The sequence below is a fragment of the Candoia aspera genome, chromosome 1 (genome assembly GCF_035149785.1).
Source record: "Candoia aspera isolate rCanAsp1 chromosome 1, rCanAsp1.hap2, whole genome shotgun sequence".
NCBI classification, from domain to species: Eukaryota; Metazoa; Chordata; class Lepidosauria; order Squamata; family Boidae; genus Candoia; species Candoia aspera.
In genome coordinates, this window is record NC_086153.1 from 246389279 (window position 1) to 246406898 (window position 17620).

Here is a 17620-nt window from a genome sequence, read left to right on the forward strand (position 1 = left end):
AATGAGAAGTTTACTTTCTAATCTTTCCTTTAGCAATCTTGAGCATGCCGGAAAGAAATTCACAGTGTCTACGATTAATCAGGAAGTTTTGGTAGGAGTCTGGGTTTCCAATTCCCAAAGGGAGTTTTGCCAGGAAAGCAAATAGTTTCACTGGAAAGCTATTAGACATGGTTAAGTTGGCTGCGCCTTGCCTCAAATAGATATTTTTGTTCAATTCACTTCAAGGAGGTGCAGTGATGATGCAACCCAACTTGCTGAGCTGAGCTTCATGTTAAGCTCCATGTTGCTTTTGAGGCCTTCCGTGGCACATCCAGTAGCCAGAAGAGACTTCTGCAGCGAAGAAGAAACTATGCCAAATGAAGCAATGGCTTCATTTGTAAAAGATCAGGGGCAACTATTGCATAGCAAAGCAGCATTCAAGGAATGCTTCACAGCTTTAAAAGCTATATTGCTCTTAAATGCAATGCATTTCATAGAAATCAGTGCAGGGATTTCTAACTATGCTCATTTCATCTTTTTTTTTAAGTGATCATAACCTTTTTGTTTTCAGGTGAATGTCCTGAAATTTGCAGAAAATGTGGATCCAATAGCGAGAAATATCTATTCCAGTTTTTAGCAGATAGATTGATGGGGTTTTGCAGAAAGGAAAGTGATGGCAACAAGAAGTAAGGACACCTGTCATGTTCACTGTTTCAATGTAGTTTATACATCATAATGTTTCACATGCCATGGCACTGATGCGCGTTTTTGTTTGGGAGGGAGCTGCTGTGAAACCTTGTACCAAGCTCTGTATCTGAATTCATTACAATGGAATGTGTTTGGGTTATGTTCTCTGTTCAAGGACTTTTCCCGCAGACCATCACAAACCGTTAGGAGCACCTGGGATTGTGAACTTGAGAAGATTCTCTGGGGGGAGGGATTTCATTTGCACCGAGGGTTTTTAGTTTGAATTTGGCACGCTTTCATCATTCTCAGCTTTCTTTGTGATCCTGCACACTATTCTTTAATAAATCAGATATCTTTGAATTCCTGCTCATGAGTCTGATAGTGTTTTACAATAGGCAACCATTACATAAAGCTGAGAATCACCAAAGTTGTACCCTTAGCTCCTACCAAGATTAGTTTCTTGCGAGGGAAAATAGTTAACGATGGCCGAGTCCAAGCTCACGACCGGAGGACTTGAGGAGATGGCTAGCTTGAAGCCTGAGTCGACGGTCAAGAGCAGAGAACTGAGCCTCACCCCAGAACCTTCAGATTTCTGGGATGAATTGAGTTCCAGTCCTGAGTTGGAGGAATCTGACGATGGGGGACAACCAGAGCAACTGGCACCCAGAGAATCGCTCGCAGAGTTGATCACCTGGGATGAAGTGGGAGAACCCCAGCCAGGGATGTCCCGGGCGTCCTGGAAGTATTGGTTCCCGCTAACCCCAGACAAAGAATTTACTATGGTGTCCACAGAGAGAAAGCCGAACACGCGATGGAGAGAGGGCTCTCAAACCCCTGAGAGACTAAGAGTGGTGGAAACCAAAATAGAATCGATAGAGTACATGTTAAGAAACCTGTCTCTATCACTGGAGGGGCAGGGGAGACGTGGAGATCCCAGCTTCCCGCAACCATCCCCCATCCTCCCATCCGGGCTGCCAGCGGAGCGGGGCTGGAGATGGCTCCGGGACGAATCTCCACCCCACAGGGCTCGATCACCAATGTCCCCACCCCAAAGAGGGAAAGCTACTGTAACCTGGGGCCCAACCACTCAAGTAGCTGCCAATTCTGCTCCAACTGGAGTGGGTGTGAGAGACTTTTCTGTCAAGTTTGATGGGGATCCAACAAAGCTATCTTTCTTTTTAACTAATGCTAAAAGTTACATGAGGCAGTTTGGAGCATACTTCCCTTCCGAAGAGGCTAAGATAACTGCCATTGCCACCAAGTTGAAGGGTCGAGCGGCTGACTGGTATGTTCAATTAAGTGATGCTGACTCCCCTGCACTTGATTATTTCGATGAATTCATGTGGGCATTAAAGCTGCATTTTGAGGATCCTCTGGCCAAGGCAAGAGCTAAGCAGGCGCTGAAGGATCTTACCCAGGGCCAAATGTCCGTAGCTGATTATGCCCTAGAGTTTAAGGCTCTAGCTGGGAAAATCCCCAACTGGTCTCAGTCAACCTTAATAGAACGGTTTAATGAGGGACTCAACTGGGATGTCCTACGGTGGGCATTCTGTAGAGATGACCCAGAGTCATTGTATGAATGGATCTGTCTGGCAGGCAAGGCTGAGCATGCTCAGCATACCTTCATGCATGCTAGAAGATCTGAAAGACCACCCACCACCATGAGGGGACCCTGAAGTGCTGCGCCTGCTGCCCGGTCAAGCTATAGAGCCTGGGATGAGGAGAGAGATCAGCGCTACGTGAGGGGTCAGTGTCTCTGATGCGGAAAGGAAGGGCATTGAGCAGCTGATTGCCCAAAAGCCAAGGGGGGAGATCGAACGAGCAAGCTGCTGGCCAAATCACTGCCCCCCTCACGGCGGATGACAGCAGCCAAGAGTGCAGCCAATGCTGAGGAAGTATTCTACTTCTCGGGAGAGACTGAAGACAACTCTAAGGAGCTGGCAGGAAATGCCAGCCACCTGCCATGAAGAGCGCCTGCGGGCAGGTGGAGGAGGATGGGCGCGAAGATGTTATGGTGAGTGCTGACTGTCCCACTTTAGCAGTAAATGTGAAATTGGGCTCCCACATGAAAACTGCAGAGGTCTGGGCTTTAGTTGACTCCGGGTGTTCCAGGTGTTTAATTCACCCTGATCTGGTTGCTGCTTTGGACCTGCCTAGCTTCCCCCTCCAGCAGCCTTTGATCTTCACTCAGTTGAATGGTTCACCAGCGGGGGGGGGGGCAACCCATTTCACTGGAACTGTCGCAATGCAAATGGGCAGCCACCATGAGACTTTGAAATTCGTTGTAGCACCTGTTGGCAACCCCTTGGTAATTCTGGGGATCCCCTGGTTGACCTATTGAAGCCCCTATATAAACTGGGAACACAGAACTGTGACTTTTAAAGATGGGTTTTACCAAGCTCCTACAGTGGAGAGAGCTGCACGTGTGGGGGTTGGAAGGGCTGCGATTGCCATGCCGCGCCCTAACTTGGCACATTTAGAAGGCTTGCCCGATCAATACCAAGACTTTGCAGACGTATTTGGGGAAATGGAAGCAGATCAGCTACCCCCCCACCTGAAAACTGACTGTGCAATAGAGTTGGTTCCCAATGCTCAATTGCCCAAGCCAAAAATTTATCCAATGACTCAGAAGGAGCTTGAGGCATTACAGGACTTTATTGACAAAAATCTGTCAAGGGGATTTATTAAACCTGCTAATTCCCCAGTTGGGGCCCCTGTGCTATTCTGGGAAAAGAAAGATGGCATGCTTCGACTTTGTACGGACTATCGAGGGTTAAATTCTGTCTCAATTCTCAACAAGTACCCTCTTCCGCTCATGAAGGACATGTTAGCTCATTTGTCAAATGGCAAGATTTTCTCAAAGCTCGATCTTCGCGAAGCCTATTTCTGCATCCGCATATGATCTGGGGATGAGTGGAAAACTGCTTTTAATTGCCCACTAGGATCGTTTCAGTACAAAGTCCTCCCTTTTGGGTTAGCAGGGGCACCCGGAGTCTTCATGCAGTTGATTAATGAAGTTTTACATGCTCATTTGTTTAAAGGGGTCCTGGTTTACTTAGATGATGTTCTCATTTACACTGAAACTGAGGAGGAACACGAACACCTCCTCAAACAGGTGTTACGCAAGCTTAGAGATGCCAAACTCTATGCCAAACTTTCCAAATGTGAATTTCACAAGACCCAACTTGACTATCTGGGCTATTGGGTGTCTGATAAGGGTATTGAAATGGACCCTGCAAAAATTCAGGCGATTCTAAGTTGGGAAGGTCCCTGCACCCGGAGGCATTTGCAAAGTTTCCTAGGGTTCAGTAATTATTATTGCCAATGTATCCAGGGGTTTGCTGAGATTGCCTTGCCCCTCACTGATTTACTCCATACCAAGGGCTTGGGGGAGACACGCAAGGTAAAACACCCTGGAGCCAAGCTGAATTGGATGCCTGAATGCCAGGCAGCGTTTGAAAAACTGAAATCCCTTTTCACTGCTGAGCCTATTTTACAGCACCCTGATCCCGAACGCCCCTTTGTGGTCCAGGTTGATGCCTCTAACTCCTCAGTTGGGGCTATATTGTTACAGAGGGATTCTGAAAATCATTTAAAACCTTGTGCTTATCTGTCCAGGATATTTTCTGAAACTGAATGCCATTGGCATGTTTGGGAAAAGGAGGTGTTTGCTGTAAAAGCCGCTTTAGAAACCTGGCGTCACCTCCTTGAAGGAGCTAAATGCACTTTTGAGGTTTGAACCGATCACAGGAATTTGGAGGCCCTCCGCACCCCCTGGCATCTCAGTCCTAAACAAATTCGCTGGGCTCAGTTTTTCAGTTGTTTCAATTTCCAGTTGAAATTTATCCCAGGAAAGAAAAACTTTCTGGCAGATGCTTTGTCGTGTTTACCTCAGGACTTTGACCTGGGGGCAGATGTGGTTGGGACTTGTGAGGCACAACTGGGCTTGGTTGCTGTCACTCAGAGCCAGACCTGTGCATGGGCAACCCCGCCCCCAGCTCAGTCTGAAAAGCAGAAAATGCAAGGGCCTTCTCAGTTACAGAAGGACTTTCTCCAGGCACTGAAATCTGACACTTGGTTGCTAGCTAATAGAGACAATGTTTCTTTTGAAAATGGTCTGGCATGGGTGGACCACCACCTTTATGTCCCTGAAGCTTTAAGAGCTGACATTTTACAGCGTTCCCATGATGATAAACTTGCTGGACACTTTGGTTTTGTAAAAACCCTACATTTGGTTCGCCGCCAATTTTGGTGGCCAACATTGAGACATGACGTAAAAGATTGTGTTGCTTCCTGTCCTGTTTGTGCCATGTCAAAACAGAAAGAGGGGAAACCACAGGGGCTTTTACAGCCAGTGGCCAGTCCTACCCGTCCCTGGGATGAGATTTCTATGGATTTTATTGTGGATCTTCCTCCCAGTCAGAAGAAAACTGTAATTTGGGTTGTAAAAGATCTTTTCTTCAAACAAGCGCATTTCATTCCATGTGCATCCATCCTGTCAGCCCCACAATTAGTGCGCCTATTTCTCCACCACATCTACCACCTCCACAGTAGCCCCTCCCATTTGGTCAGTGACCGCAGGACACAGTTTACTTCCCAGTTTTGGAAATCATTTTTAAAATGGATTGGCACCAAACAAGCGCTGTCCTCTTCTTCCCATCCTGAGACTGACGGATCTACTGAGATTTTAAACTCCACCCTTCAACAATTTCTTAGAGCATACATTAACTACCATCAGGACGATTGGGTGGAGTTATTACCTTTTGCTGAAGTGGCTTACAACAATGCTGTCCATCAAAGTACCGGGCAAACCCCTTTTCGTGTGGTTTCTGGTCACGACTTTGTTCCCATCCCTGAACTGCCACTGCCCCCTTCCCAATCATGTTCTGCCTCTGAATGGGCTGTTAAGCTGGCTGATTCCTGGCCAGTGATTCAACAGGCTTTGACTGATGCCCAGGCTGCTTACAAGTTTCAAGCCAATAAGCATCGTTCCTTGCAACACAACTTCAAGGTTGGGGATCAGGTGTATCTATCTACTAAATTTATCAAGTCACCACAACCCTCTAAAAAACTCACTCCCAAATTCATTGGTCCTTTCCCTATTGTTGATCTTATCAATCCAGTTACTGTTAAATTGGACCTGCCTCACAATTTGAAATGTTTGCACCCTGTTTTCCATTGCAGCTTGCTTAAGCCTATGCACCACTCCTCATGCTGGCATCCTCAACCTCCTCCTCCTGCTCCAGTCATGATTGACGGCCAACAGCACTTTGAAGTCAAGGATATCGTTGATTCTCGCAAGCTTCGAGGTACCCTTCAGTATCTGGTCCGATGGAAACACTTTCCTCATCCTGAATGGGTGTCTGCCCATCATGTTAATGCTCCTGATTTAGTTCGCCATTTCCACCTTGCTTACCCTTTGAAGCCTGCTGCTTAATGTGTTCTTTCTTTTGGGGGGTGGCAGTATGTCATGTTCACTGTTTCAATGTAGTTTATACATCGTAACGTTTCACATGCCATGGCGCTGATGCGCGTTTCTGTTTGGGAGGGAGCTGCTGTGAAACCTTGTACCAAGCTCTGTATCTGAAATCAGTAAAATGGAATGTGTTTGGGTTATGTTCTCTGTTCAAGGACTTTTCCCGCAGACCATCAGAAACCGTTAGGAGCACCTGGAATTGTGAACTTGAGAAGATTCTCTGGGGGGAGGGATTTCATTTGCACCGAGGGTTTTTAGTTTGAATTTGGCACGCTTTCATCATTCTCAGCTTTCTTTGTGATCCTGCACACTATTCTTTAATAAATCAGATATCTTTGAATACCTGCTCATGAGTCTGATAGTGTTTTACAATAGGCAACCATTGCAACACCCCTTCCTGATTACAGTAGAGCTGGCTTTCAGACATTGATGGCAGTGGGAAATATGAGAGATTAATTTACTCATCTTTTTCTTAAAATACGATATAGTCCTCAGCCACCTAGTAGATAAGACAGCCACCACCTTAATATTAACTCTGTGAAGTAGACAGGAGAAACTATGAGGAGAGCAATGTTTAAGGTTTTTCTCTCAAGTTTTCTCCACAGCCTAGACACAGGGTTTGGATATTTGATAGCAATCTGATTAGCAGGATCATTGTGATTTGAGGGCAGTCCTGTCAGTTAACAAATCCACCGTTGCTCCTTCTCCCTGCTTACCTATGTGTCTTACAAGATGTTTTATGAATTCAAGCACCAAATTATTTTTTGAAAATCCTTATTGGCAAAATCTGAGCACGTGGCAATATTCGGCATGTGTCTCTTTTGGTGGGATGCAGGAAACAGTACTGTGGCTACAGAGCCTCTAGAGTAGAGATCCTAGTCTGCATGGAAGAAGGGGTAAAAGTGGGCTTTGGGTGTTCTTGGAGCAGATCAACCAAAATGTGTTAGAACTGAGCACCACTGTCCTTACTCTTAGGAGGAAATGCTACATGCGGCCTGAATGTGAGTGAGGCGGGCAACCTAGTCTACACCTTCTTTCATATAAAAACATATAAAAGTCTTGATTGACCAAAGCCAGGATGAGTAGTAACTATGGGCTCATCTGATGGTGTCCAAAGCATATGAAAGATTGCAACTTGGAATGTAAGAGGGGAAAATGGTAAACAGCATGCATTAACAAATAAAATGGGGGAAAAAATGGGTATGTTTTGTATCTGCAACATAAAAGAAAGGGGAAACATAAAAATATGAATGAAGATGGTCAGATCTTGATGAATATATGCAGGGTAACAGGGTAAGTCTGTAGGTTTGTTTGTGAATGAAAGTGCTAAAGTATGAATTGGTGGCTTTTAGGACGTCATTCATTCATTCATTCATTCATTCATTCATCAAATTTATATGGCTACCCATCTCACATACATGACTCTGGGTAGTGTACAATAAAACAATCAAGTAAACAATAATAAAACAACAATATAATACAATTTAAAACAGTTAAAATAGCTTAAAACACAAATATAAATAAGTCTGTGGGAGAATGGATCAGCACCTTACAGACATTGCAGCCACCTCATGGGCTCCCTATTTCCCTGGGATCCCCAGCCTGTTGAAGGAACAAGAGATTTCCTAAATGCCAATAGAGTCAGGGCTAATCTCACCTTGGGTGGAATGATATTCCAGAGGGTGGGGCTATGGCAGGAAAGAGTGGCCTCCTGAGTCCCGTAAGATGGAACTCTTTAGCAGATGGGATCTGTAACATACCCCTCTTGTTGGACTTGATGGGATGGGTAGATGTCACTGGGGAGAGGCGGTCCCTCAAATAACCTGGTTCCATGCCATGTAGGGGTTTAAAGGTCAAAACCAGCACCTTGAACTGAACCCAGAAGCAAACCAGCAACCAGTGCAGCTCGCAGAGTAGAGGTGTAACATCTGCCATTCTAGGGGCACACATAACTGCCCATGCTACTGCATTTTGTATATCAGTTGCAGCTTCCTACAGCCCCCTGTAAAGCATGTTACAATAGTCCATTTGGGAAGTGACCAGGGCAGGAGTAACTGGGAGCAGAGCCTCTTTCATGAATGCACATGAAGGTAGGAATTCATAAGTTGGTGATGGCTGCATGTTACACTTCAATGAATAGTAATAGTGGAAGAACCAGAAATGAGTCTAGGAAAAATTAAAACGCTCTGAATAAGCATAATACAGAAGAAAAAATTATTTTGCTAGGTGATATGAATGGATGGACTGAAACAAGGTGACAGAGTACAGAACAAGGGATTTGGCCATTTATATGCCCAAGAATGAACAATAACCATGACTGCTTTACGAATATTTGCTTTAAAAATGTCAGTTTGTTTCAAACAAATGTTTGAAGCCTATTTACCTATATGTGTACATAAAGGTAAACAACAGAACAACAAAAATATAATTAAAACCAACAACCAGTGGAGTAAAATTTCTGATGGAATGGAAGGGGGGAAGTCCATCATGGTACCCTCATTCAGCTTGGGCTAAAGGCAAAATGAAATAAAACCATTGTAACTTGTTTATGAAAATCCAGAAGCATGGGGGCTGCACCTACCTCTGGGGGGAGAGTTTCATAAAGTGAGGGCTGTTACTGAGAAAGCTTGCCAGCATCTCCATACCTTCTGTACCATAGAAAGTAGGGGGGAAGGAGTCAAAGCAGGTCCTCTTGTGATGCTTGAACATGTTCTAACAAGGAATTGTTTGAAGTAACCTGGTGCTATGTTCTGTAGGGCTTTAAAAGTAATGACCAGAATTGGGATCATAAACCTACGTGTAATCAGTGAGTTCAAAATAAGTGACATTTTGCACTGGTAGGATTGACTACCAGCATTCCAGCTGCTGCATTTTGTACTAACTGCAGTTCCTAGGTTCTCTCCAAAGGCAAGTCCACGACAAGGCAAGCATCTTGCAGTTGCCCAGCTAAGTGGTCATCAAAGCATGAACTACTGTCACCAGCACATCTGTGTCCAAGCAGGCCTGCAACTGGCTGAAACTGGGCAATGGTCCTCTGGTCACAGCTTCCCCATGCTGTTTAAGAAGCTCAAGCCACAGAGGATGCTATCTACTTTCTCAGGCTCTACAAGCTGAAAAGAATCCTAGATCACCATCCCAGAAGCAGCCTCAGTCACCACAATGGACTCTGCCCAACTGGTGTGAAAAATGGATATAAGGAAAGAAGATATGGAAGCTTCTTGGAACATAGAAAAAAGAATTATATGTCATAGAAGTATGTAGAGTTATGGTTATGGGAAGCATGAAGAAGATGTTCAGTGGAATAACTACTGTAAGTGAAATAAATTATTTATGTGAAATAAAATGCATTTAAGAGAATGGTGCAAAAATGAGAGTAAGAAATAGTGTATAATATGTAGTAGTCAAGGAAAGGGATTGCTGTGTGATTTGTGTAACATGGGTGATGAGTGGATCCATATGTAATGATTGGAAGAATGGCATTACTGGTTCCTTATACAAAAGGAAAGATAGAAAGACTAAATGCAAAACTACAGGGGGCTGAGTTTGTTAAATATGCCTGGGACAATGTTCGGCAGAATTCTGATCAAAAGGGTGTGAGAGGTGAATGGGCAAAACTGGGGAAGTGCAAATGGCTTTATGTTGGGCAGGAAGCATTTTTGCTCTTCAACCAATCACTGAGTAATATTAGAATGTGAGAAAGTTTGTCAATTTAGAGAACACTGATGATAATTAGTCTTGAATTATGGAATGTTTTGTGGGATTTGGTAATTGGTTGGTTGCTGAATGTGGTAAGAGCACTATATGATAGAATTAAAGCACAAACAAGAATAAATGGAATGTTTACTACATAATTCAGCACTGAAACAACAAGTAAGAAAGACAAAATATATGATGTCCCCTTGGTTGTTTAATGTATTTATAGATAAATGTATAAGGAATATTTGTGGTGACATTACAGGTATGTTGGCTGAAGACATGAATGTATGTGTGCTTTTGTATCCAGATGATACTATATTTTGGGTTAAAATCTCAAATGATTTGCAGTGTATGTTGGATAGACTGTATGATGCAACTAGGAAAATGGATATGAAAATCAATGTATTAAAGACCAAAGCAGTTGGTTTTGCTTGCTGAGAGGCAGTACTTTACAGAGTAATTGGTAGTTGAAAGGGAAAATGAAATGAACAATTGCAGGTTACTTAAATGTGAAAAACAACAGCAAGTAGATGAATTTATGTACGTTGGTGGTGGTAGAAGAAAGATGGTGACATGGCAGTATCTCCCTACAGACTCTTTCAGTCCAATTTATAAATTTGCCCTTTTTATCAGCTTTGTTTTATCTTAATTCGTCTTATTTTTTGCTTTTGTGTATCTTGGTAGAATGTTTACTAAAGATGGGAAAATGCATGGAGAAATTTTAATTTGTGCAAATGCTGGTAGAAATGTAGTAGATAGTAAATTTTTTTGCATGAATGAATCTTTGTTGAAAGAAGCAAAAATGACTGCTTATAAGATCATGCCTTGGAAATGAATTAGGTGTGTCAGGAGCATCATACAAGTAAATTAAGAAGCACTTGAGAAGTGTATGTGGTGGACTTCCGGTGGGGACATGGTGGACTGAACAGCTGGGCTCACAGAATTAGCAGACAGAACTGACAATGGGGTGTTTTTTTCAGGCTCAGACAGGTTTTTCCTGAAGCCCAGAAGTGTTTTTCCGGGAAAGGAAAACACTTGGAATCACCCCATTTGTCCTCCAGATGGTGGCTTGCAGCCAGAAGATCGCAAACAGAGTTCACGCTCGACTGGTAAGAGTAGCCAGGAGGCTGGAACGTCACCATTTTCCAAGCTGTTCTGTAGCCTTAAAGGGACATTAAGATTGGCCACCCCACTTCTAAATCTCTATCTATCTATCTATCTATCTATCTATCTATCTATCTATCTATCTATCTATCTATCTATCTTTAAGTATATGTATCCTAAGAGAGGCTTTCTACAGCAAGGAGAGGAGGTTCTTTTGGTGCTTATCGTCATTTCTGGGATTAATTTTTTTTAAAAAAATCTTTTTAAGTTTTGGCTTGCTTTCCATCCAAATATTGAGAAGGATTGAGAGTAAATAATTGTTTCCTTGTCATTATTTTTGTACTAAATTTGAAGATATTAGCATTTTCCTATATGTTGAATTGGCTGTTTTGAACTTTCAGTTTTCTACTTCTACTTTCTCTGGAGAACTGTCTGTTTATCACTTTCACTTCTGTAAACATATTCTGTAACTCCTTCATATCCTCCACTTTTGCTGGTTAAGCTCCTAGGGGGCTCCATAATCTACTGCTTGAGGCATGGAGGATCTTAAACAAACTTTCTCTGACACCAAGTTTTCAAACAGATTCTTTTGGATTCTTACCAAGTTTTTATGCAAGGCATTCAGGACATTGTGGAAAATATGAGCTTTAAAATGTGTTACTTGGATGGGGATGTTGTGGATGGAATTGAAGAATTTAACAGCGATAGTAATGTCTCTTTGATCTCTGTTGAAATGCTGGAGGAAGATTGGATAGTTGAGTTGAAGAAATTAAAGGGAGAGATCGAGTTGCAAACCATAAGTGAAATTGATCTTCTGATGGAATGCCATGGAAAAGAAGGGTTTGTTATGTATGGGAGGTCTCCTGAAGAGAAGTTGGAGTTTTTGAGGGGACAGTTGGGCTGTTTGATTTCTGTAAGAAAAAAGCTCTGTGCACATTGTGGGAACATGCTTTAGTCTATTTTGAAGTGGGATAAAGGTTTAAGAATATCTTTTTGGATTGCTTTTAAGGTTTAGCTGATTTCATTTATCTTTAATGATTTGGATTAAGTTTACTAAGGTATAAAAAGTATTATTTGGTTTGGGGTTTAACATGACTAAGATTATTAAAATTGCTGTATTATCAAGTATAATGGTAGACAATTTATATGCCTTTTAGTTTGAACTTTATTATAGTAGACAGGAATGTGTAAAATAGTAGTAGGAAGGAAATAATTAAATAAATGTTATCCTAGAGGGAGTAGTTGATTAGGAGATATGTTTGTGTGTGTGTGTATTTTTCTTTTTTTCTTTTATTATAAGCGGATGAAGCAACTGTATTTAGTGATTTTTATAATGTGCCAATGATTTATAGAAATAATGTGGTTTAATATAGAGTAAGGGATTGATTATGGAAAATTGTTGTATATCCTTGCTGTTAAAAGTCAGAAGTCACATTTTTTGTAACTCTTAAAAAAAAAAAGAAATTATATATATATATATATATATATATAATATTTTCTCTTGTGTTTTCACACTTTTTTCTTTTTCTTTGTAGTTTTTTTGTTTTTCTATAGCTTTTATCTTTGTCTGAAATGTAATAAAATTCTTATTTAAAAAAGAGAAGTGTATGTGGTAAAACAAGAAGAGATAGGATCAAAAATGTTTAGTTTCAGGATGAATGTCGACTGAATGTAAAATTGAGTGATCAGCATGAAAGAAAGGTGGATTGGTCATAAAGACAGAATATTTAAGGATCAAATTGCAGAACAAATATATGAAGCAAAAACGAATGAGTTATTTTGTTTGCTTGCTTGTATGTTGATTAGTAAAGACAGAGGAAGACTGAGCAAGTCATGGCTCGATGGAGCTGATGAGAGATGTGAAGTTTAAAACAAAAAATAGAAGTAAGGATAATTTTCTGGAAAAGAATATTATGGACCGTCACAGCGAATAGTGTTGCTAAAAATAGTTATTTTTAGCTACGTTTCATTTTCTTATGACATGCCTTTAATTATTTTGACCTATTATTTCTTACTCTTTTTCTGAACTGTTCATAATTTTGTTCATCTTGAAATGGAATAAAGTGATGAATGATGGGTATGTGCGCATGTCATTTTTGGTATGTAACAAAACTTCCAAATTACCTAACAAAAGGAAACTTCCACTGAGACTTCTGTATCAGTGGCAGGGCAAATTAGATCTGACAAACCTCCTGTGAATTAAACCTTACCCAGCTTGTTCTAATCTGTTATGGGTTTTGGCCAGGTTGGGCACATCCATACTTTAGAGTAAAAACGGAAGTCAAAACTCTGCACTACATGATAGTCGCTAGATGGGGTGAAAGACTGCATCACAAATAAAGGAAAGGATGAAACGATTTCTGCCTCCCAATAATCTACTGTAACATGTCAAGCGCCTGCTTCTTGTAAAACACTAGGAAAATCGATGGTGCTATGTCAATCAACAAATAAGCTTGGTGACTTGGTCAGACCCGTAGGAAGCATCTCAGGTTCATGTTCCCTTGAAATTCACATGCTTGGCTGGCTGAGAGCTTTGGCGATTGTTTCCTCATTTTGGCTCCAGAATGGATAACAGGTGGTGGCTGTGAGAATATACGGTAATCAGTCAGATGATCAGAAGTTTTGCTAGAGTTTCTTAAATTGAGTGGGCCTCTCTGAGGTATCGTATACAGTAATTATGCTAGGTACTTAAGCAAATGGACTGTTAATAACCAGGTAGAGGTGGTGAACCACATCTCAGACCAGCTGGAAGGACCTATTAACAATGAAATAATGGAGTTGCCCCTAAACAGAGAAAATCTTGCTCCTGTTTGCACAATCTTGAAGTCTCATCCAAAACTTCGGAAGATAGCCTGGACTCCCTTTTGATTTACAAACTGTAGTGCACTGGCCTGGTTATCCCCTCACCCCTTCATGTTTATTACTCACTGAAGTGGAGCTGATAATTCAGAAAGTCAAATATTTTCAATAATATTTCCTTCTAAGTACCATGTTAGCTGTAAATACACTTTATTCACAGATGTTCTATACACCCATGCCTATACTAGCTTAAACTTTTTGCTCCTTCCACAGTAAAAATAATCAGGAAAGACTCAGTTGAACTCAATAACTGGTGACTGCATCCATGCAGTTTTCTTGGTAAAGAATGGCATGGTGAACTGAAGACATCTCCATGAAAGTGAGTTGATTGGTTCTTTGGAACCTCTCCAGATAAGGAGAGGATGGAAGATCACCACATGTGCTCCAGATGGCTGCTCCTTGCAAGGAGACCACAGGACAACTGCTTTCCACTGGTTTGTGTGCCAGGAGACGATGGGATTAGCCATCCTGCTTGCAACAGTGGCGGAAGTTTTTAAAGGGCACAATGTTCACAAGCCTCACTTTCTAATCACTTTCAGAAATTGCCTATTTACCATCTTAAAGCTATTAGAAACCTTCAGAACAACAAGTTTGAAAAGTAGCCGGGTGAGTTTAGCTTCAACTCTGAACAAAATAAAAATTAATTACAAGCTTAAGAACTTAAAGAATTTGAAATAAACAGCAAAAGCTAAATAAGATTTTGATCTAAGAAAGTTACAAATGGATTAAGGGTCCAGTTAAATTTGGAATATTGACTTTTACTATAAGATTTTTGAATTAACTATAAAAAATAAATAGCTTCTCATGGGAACCAGAGTTATTTTGGCTATCGTGGTTCATAACAAAGATAAGCGACTGGACACTGGAGGGGACTAAAGATTCTAAGCAGAAAAAAAAAATACAAGCCAGCTTTAGGTGTCAGTTAACTGGGATTTACAAAATAACACAAAATGTGAATTAAATTAAACTTATTACTCTCTTTATGGACTTTTTGCTGACACCAGAATTGAAAAGTTGACGTTTTATGGATTTGCTGATAGGTAAAAGATGGGGTATGGGATGAAATGATATCTGTTTGTAACCTTATAGTGGGTGAACAGTTACTAAATTTGGCTGTACTTGTTGTAATGAAGGTTGGAAGTCACTTCTTTATATATTTCTTTTCTTTTTCCTTATTCTTTTTCCTTTTCCTTTCTTTTTCTTTTTTCTTGCACTTTTTATTCTTTCTTACTATTCTTTTTTCTTTAAGTTTAGTTTGTATTAGTTTTTACTATTGTAATCAAAATCCTTAATAAAATTATATCCATCCTGAAGGCTAGCAAACCTTCAAGTAGGCGTACTAGATCTGGGCTGCAAAAATCTCAATGACTGTTGCCATCTAGTGGTCTCCCTGATTTTGGCAGCTCAGATATGGTAGACTTTTGCTGTTGTATCCTTGGCCAAAATTGGATTGACTCCTGGAAAAGTAAGGCAGCCAAATAGCAATTAAAAGCCTTAGTGCTGATTCATTCAGGCAAGTCCAATTACTTTCTATGTTTACATGATTTTTTTTATGGTGATGTATTTGTATTTATAAAGAGAGTAACGAGTTTAATTTAAATCACAGCATGCACATGTACTATTTATCTCCTTATATTTTTTTAAAGAGACTGATCTGGAGTAAAGCTTATCAGAATCAAGTAAAAGTGCTATTAAAATGGAGAAGCGTCCTTATTTAAAGCTTGATTATTTTACTATTCAGGGTTTGTCTGACTTGCTGTTCCAATTTAATTCAAATTTAAAGCTCCTCTAATGCCCTCTTCTAAGATTTTTACATTTTATCACACCTCTATTTCATTGGTAAAAAAGCTTTAAAATAAACAGTTCCCTGTATATGTGTGCACATCTGCATTTTTGTGTGCACCTACTATAATGGCTTATAACACTGTTTCTGCTCTACATTTGTAAATTTTAGAAGCTTCAGGATTTGGTTAAGTTATATTCTCCACATTTCCTATTACTGGTTTTTTAGTGCAATATCCATTCTTAATAGAAGACAGTATTCTTAGCACAATCTTAAGTTCATTTTTTTTAAAATGGCAAAATTTCAGAAAATTGTCGGCAATTACAAGATTTCTTGAATCTTGTGAGATCTGCCCATTTTGTATGATTCTGACCATTTTTTTAAAAAAAAGATTTTAAGTTTAATTTTGGGGTCCCGCAGATACCATTTGGGTGAGTTACAAGTGTCACATGTGACACCGCAGGAACCTTACTGCCAGATCCTGACTTCATTGGTGATCCTCAGGTTTTAATAATAATGTAGTTGAGTTTGCATGCAAGAAAAAAAAAGGAAGCCATAAACCAAATAGTAAGACTCTGAACTTCTTTGTTGATTTGGTTAAACTTCAGTGATTTGATATGTCAAATTGATTCTACATATGTAAACTGTTTTGCCCAAATTGAATTGGAATTTTAAATTAAATAAGTGACCTAATCCATATGTTTGGACTGATAACTGAAATTCAGTTGACGTAGACATTTAAAACTACTTGATTACTTGAATAAGATTGATCTCATTCTTTTGAATTGCATCAGTTCAGCACATTGGGTCAGACCTGTACAGTAGTACAAGCAAAGAAGAGGTCCTGTAAATAGAACTTGGTGAGCACAAAAAAGTCAGAATTTTTAGAATGTAAAAATGATTTTAAAAAGTTTAAATCTGAAAAATCACTTGTACATCTCAGAATAAACAGATGGAAGATGCTGAAAACCCTAGAGAAGCACATTGTGGATGGGCCCCTTCAGACGATTCCATCCTACCTGTATGCACTGATTGCATTATTTAGAATAGTCAAGTGACATTGTCGGGCTGAAGCAGAAACATGTCTGATAAATGTATAGAGATGTTGACACTTAAAATAAGAATTTTTCTTTTAAACGAGTGATGAATATATAGAAATATTTCAACTTCATGTATTGAGCTTATATTTAGATTTTCTTCACATTTCAGAAACTTATGACAGTCAGAGGAATATATAGGATACACAGATCTGTCAGTTCTGATTCTGCACAGTTCCTCACTTTTTCCATTTACAGCTGTGGTTCTTCCCATATCTTTATTATAATGTTCACATTAATATTTGTACTCTTTTCACACTTGGATACATCATTCGAGTTAACCTATACTTCTCTGCAGCATTTTTTCTTGATATAATGTTTTTATATATATTACTTTCTCTAATATATACATTCATAATGTACTTTCCCCTCATATTCCCATTTTTGTACCATTTTAATTGGAGAAGTGTTTCACAAAAGTTGGAAAAATGCAAGTTTTAGTTCCTATATTGGTTTCCAAGTGTAGAATGAGACAGGAGCATCCAAGGGCAGGGGAGGGAGTCAAGATGTCAGCCAATTGCACAGTCACATCCACTATCCTGACTTTTTTGACTCTGTCTGTGGACACCCTTGGAAGTAGATTCATTTATATTAAAATAAGAACTGAACAATTTCCCCCCATTATGTTATCCAAAGTAGTTGGATACATTTCCTCTATTTTTTATCTTATCAGAAATATTTACCATTACTGCATCTATATTATACAAAATTCTTCACAAATCATATGTACAAAAGATTGACGGATCATGATGATGATTATGATGATGATGGTGATGATATACACAACAACGTGAAATCACAGCTGCCAGTTCTTTAGGTGGTGTCGGCCTCCATTTGCAACGAGTTCTTCCCAAGAACCTAGGATGTCATAATGTATCGGCGTAGTATATGTGCACATCCAAGCAGTGTGGCCTTTTGTAATTGACAGATGGAAATCTT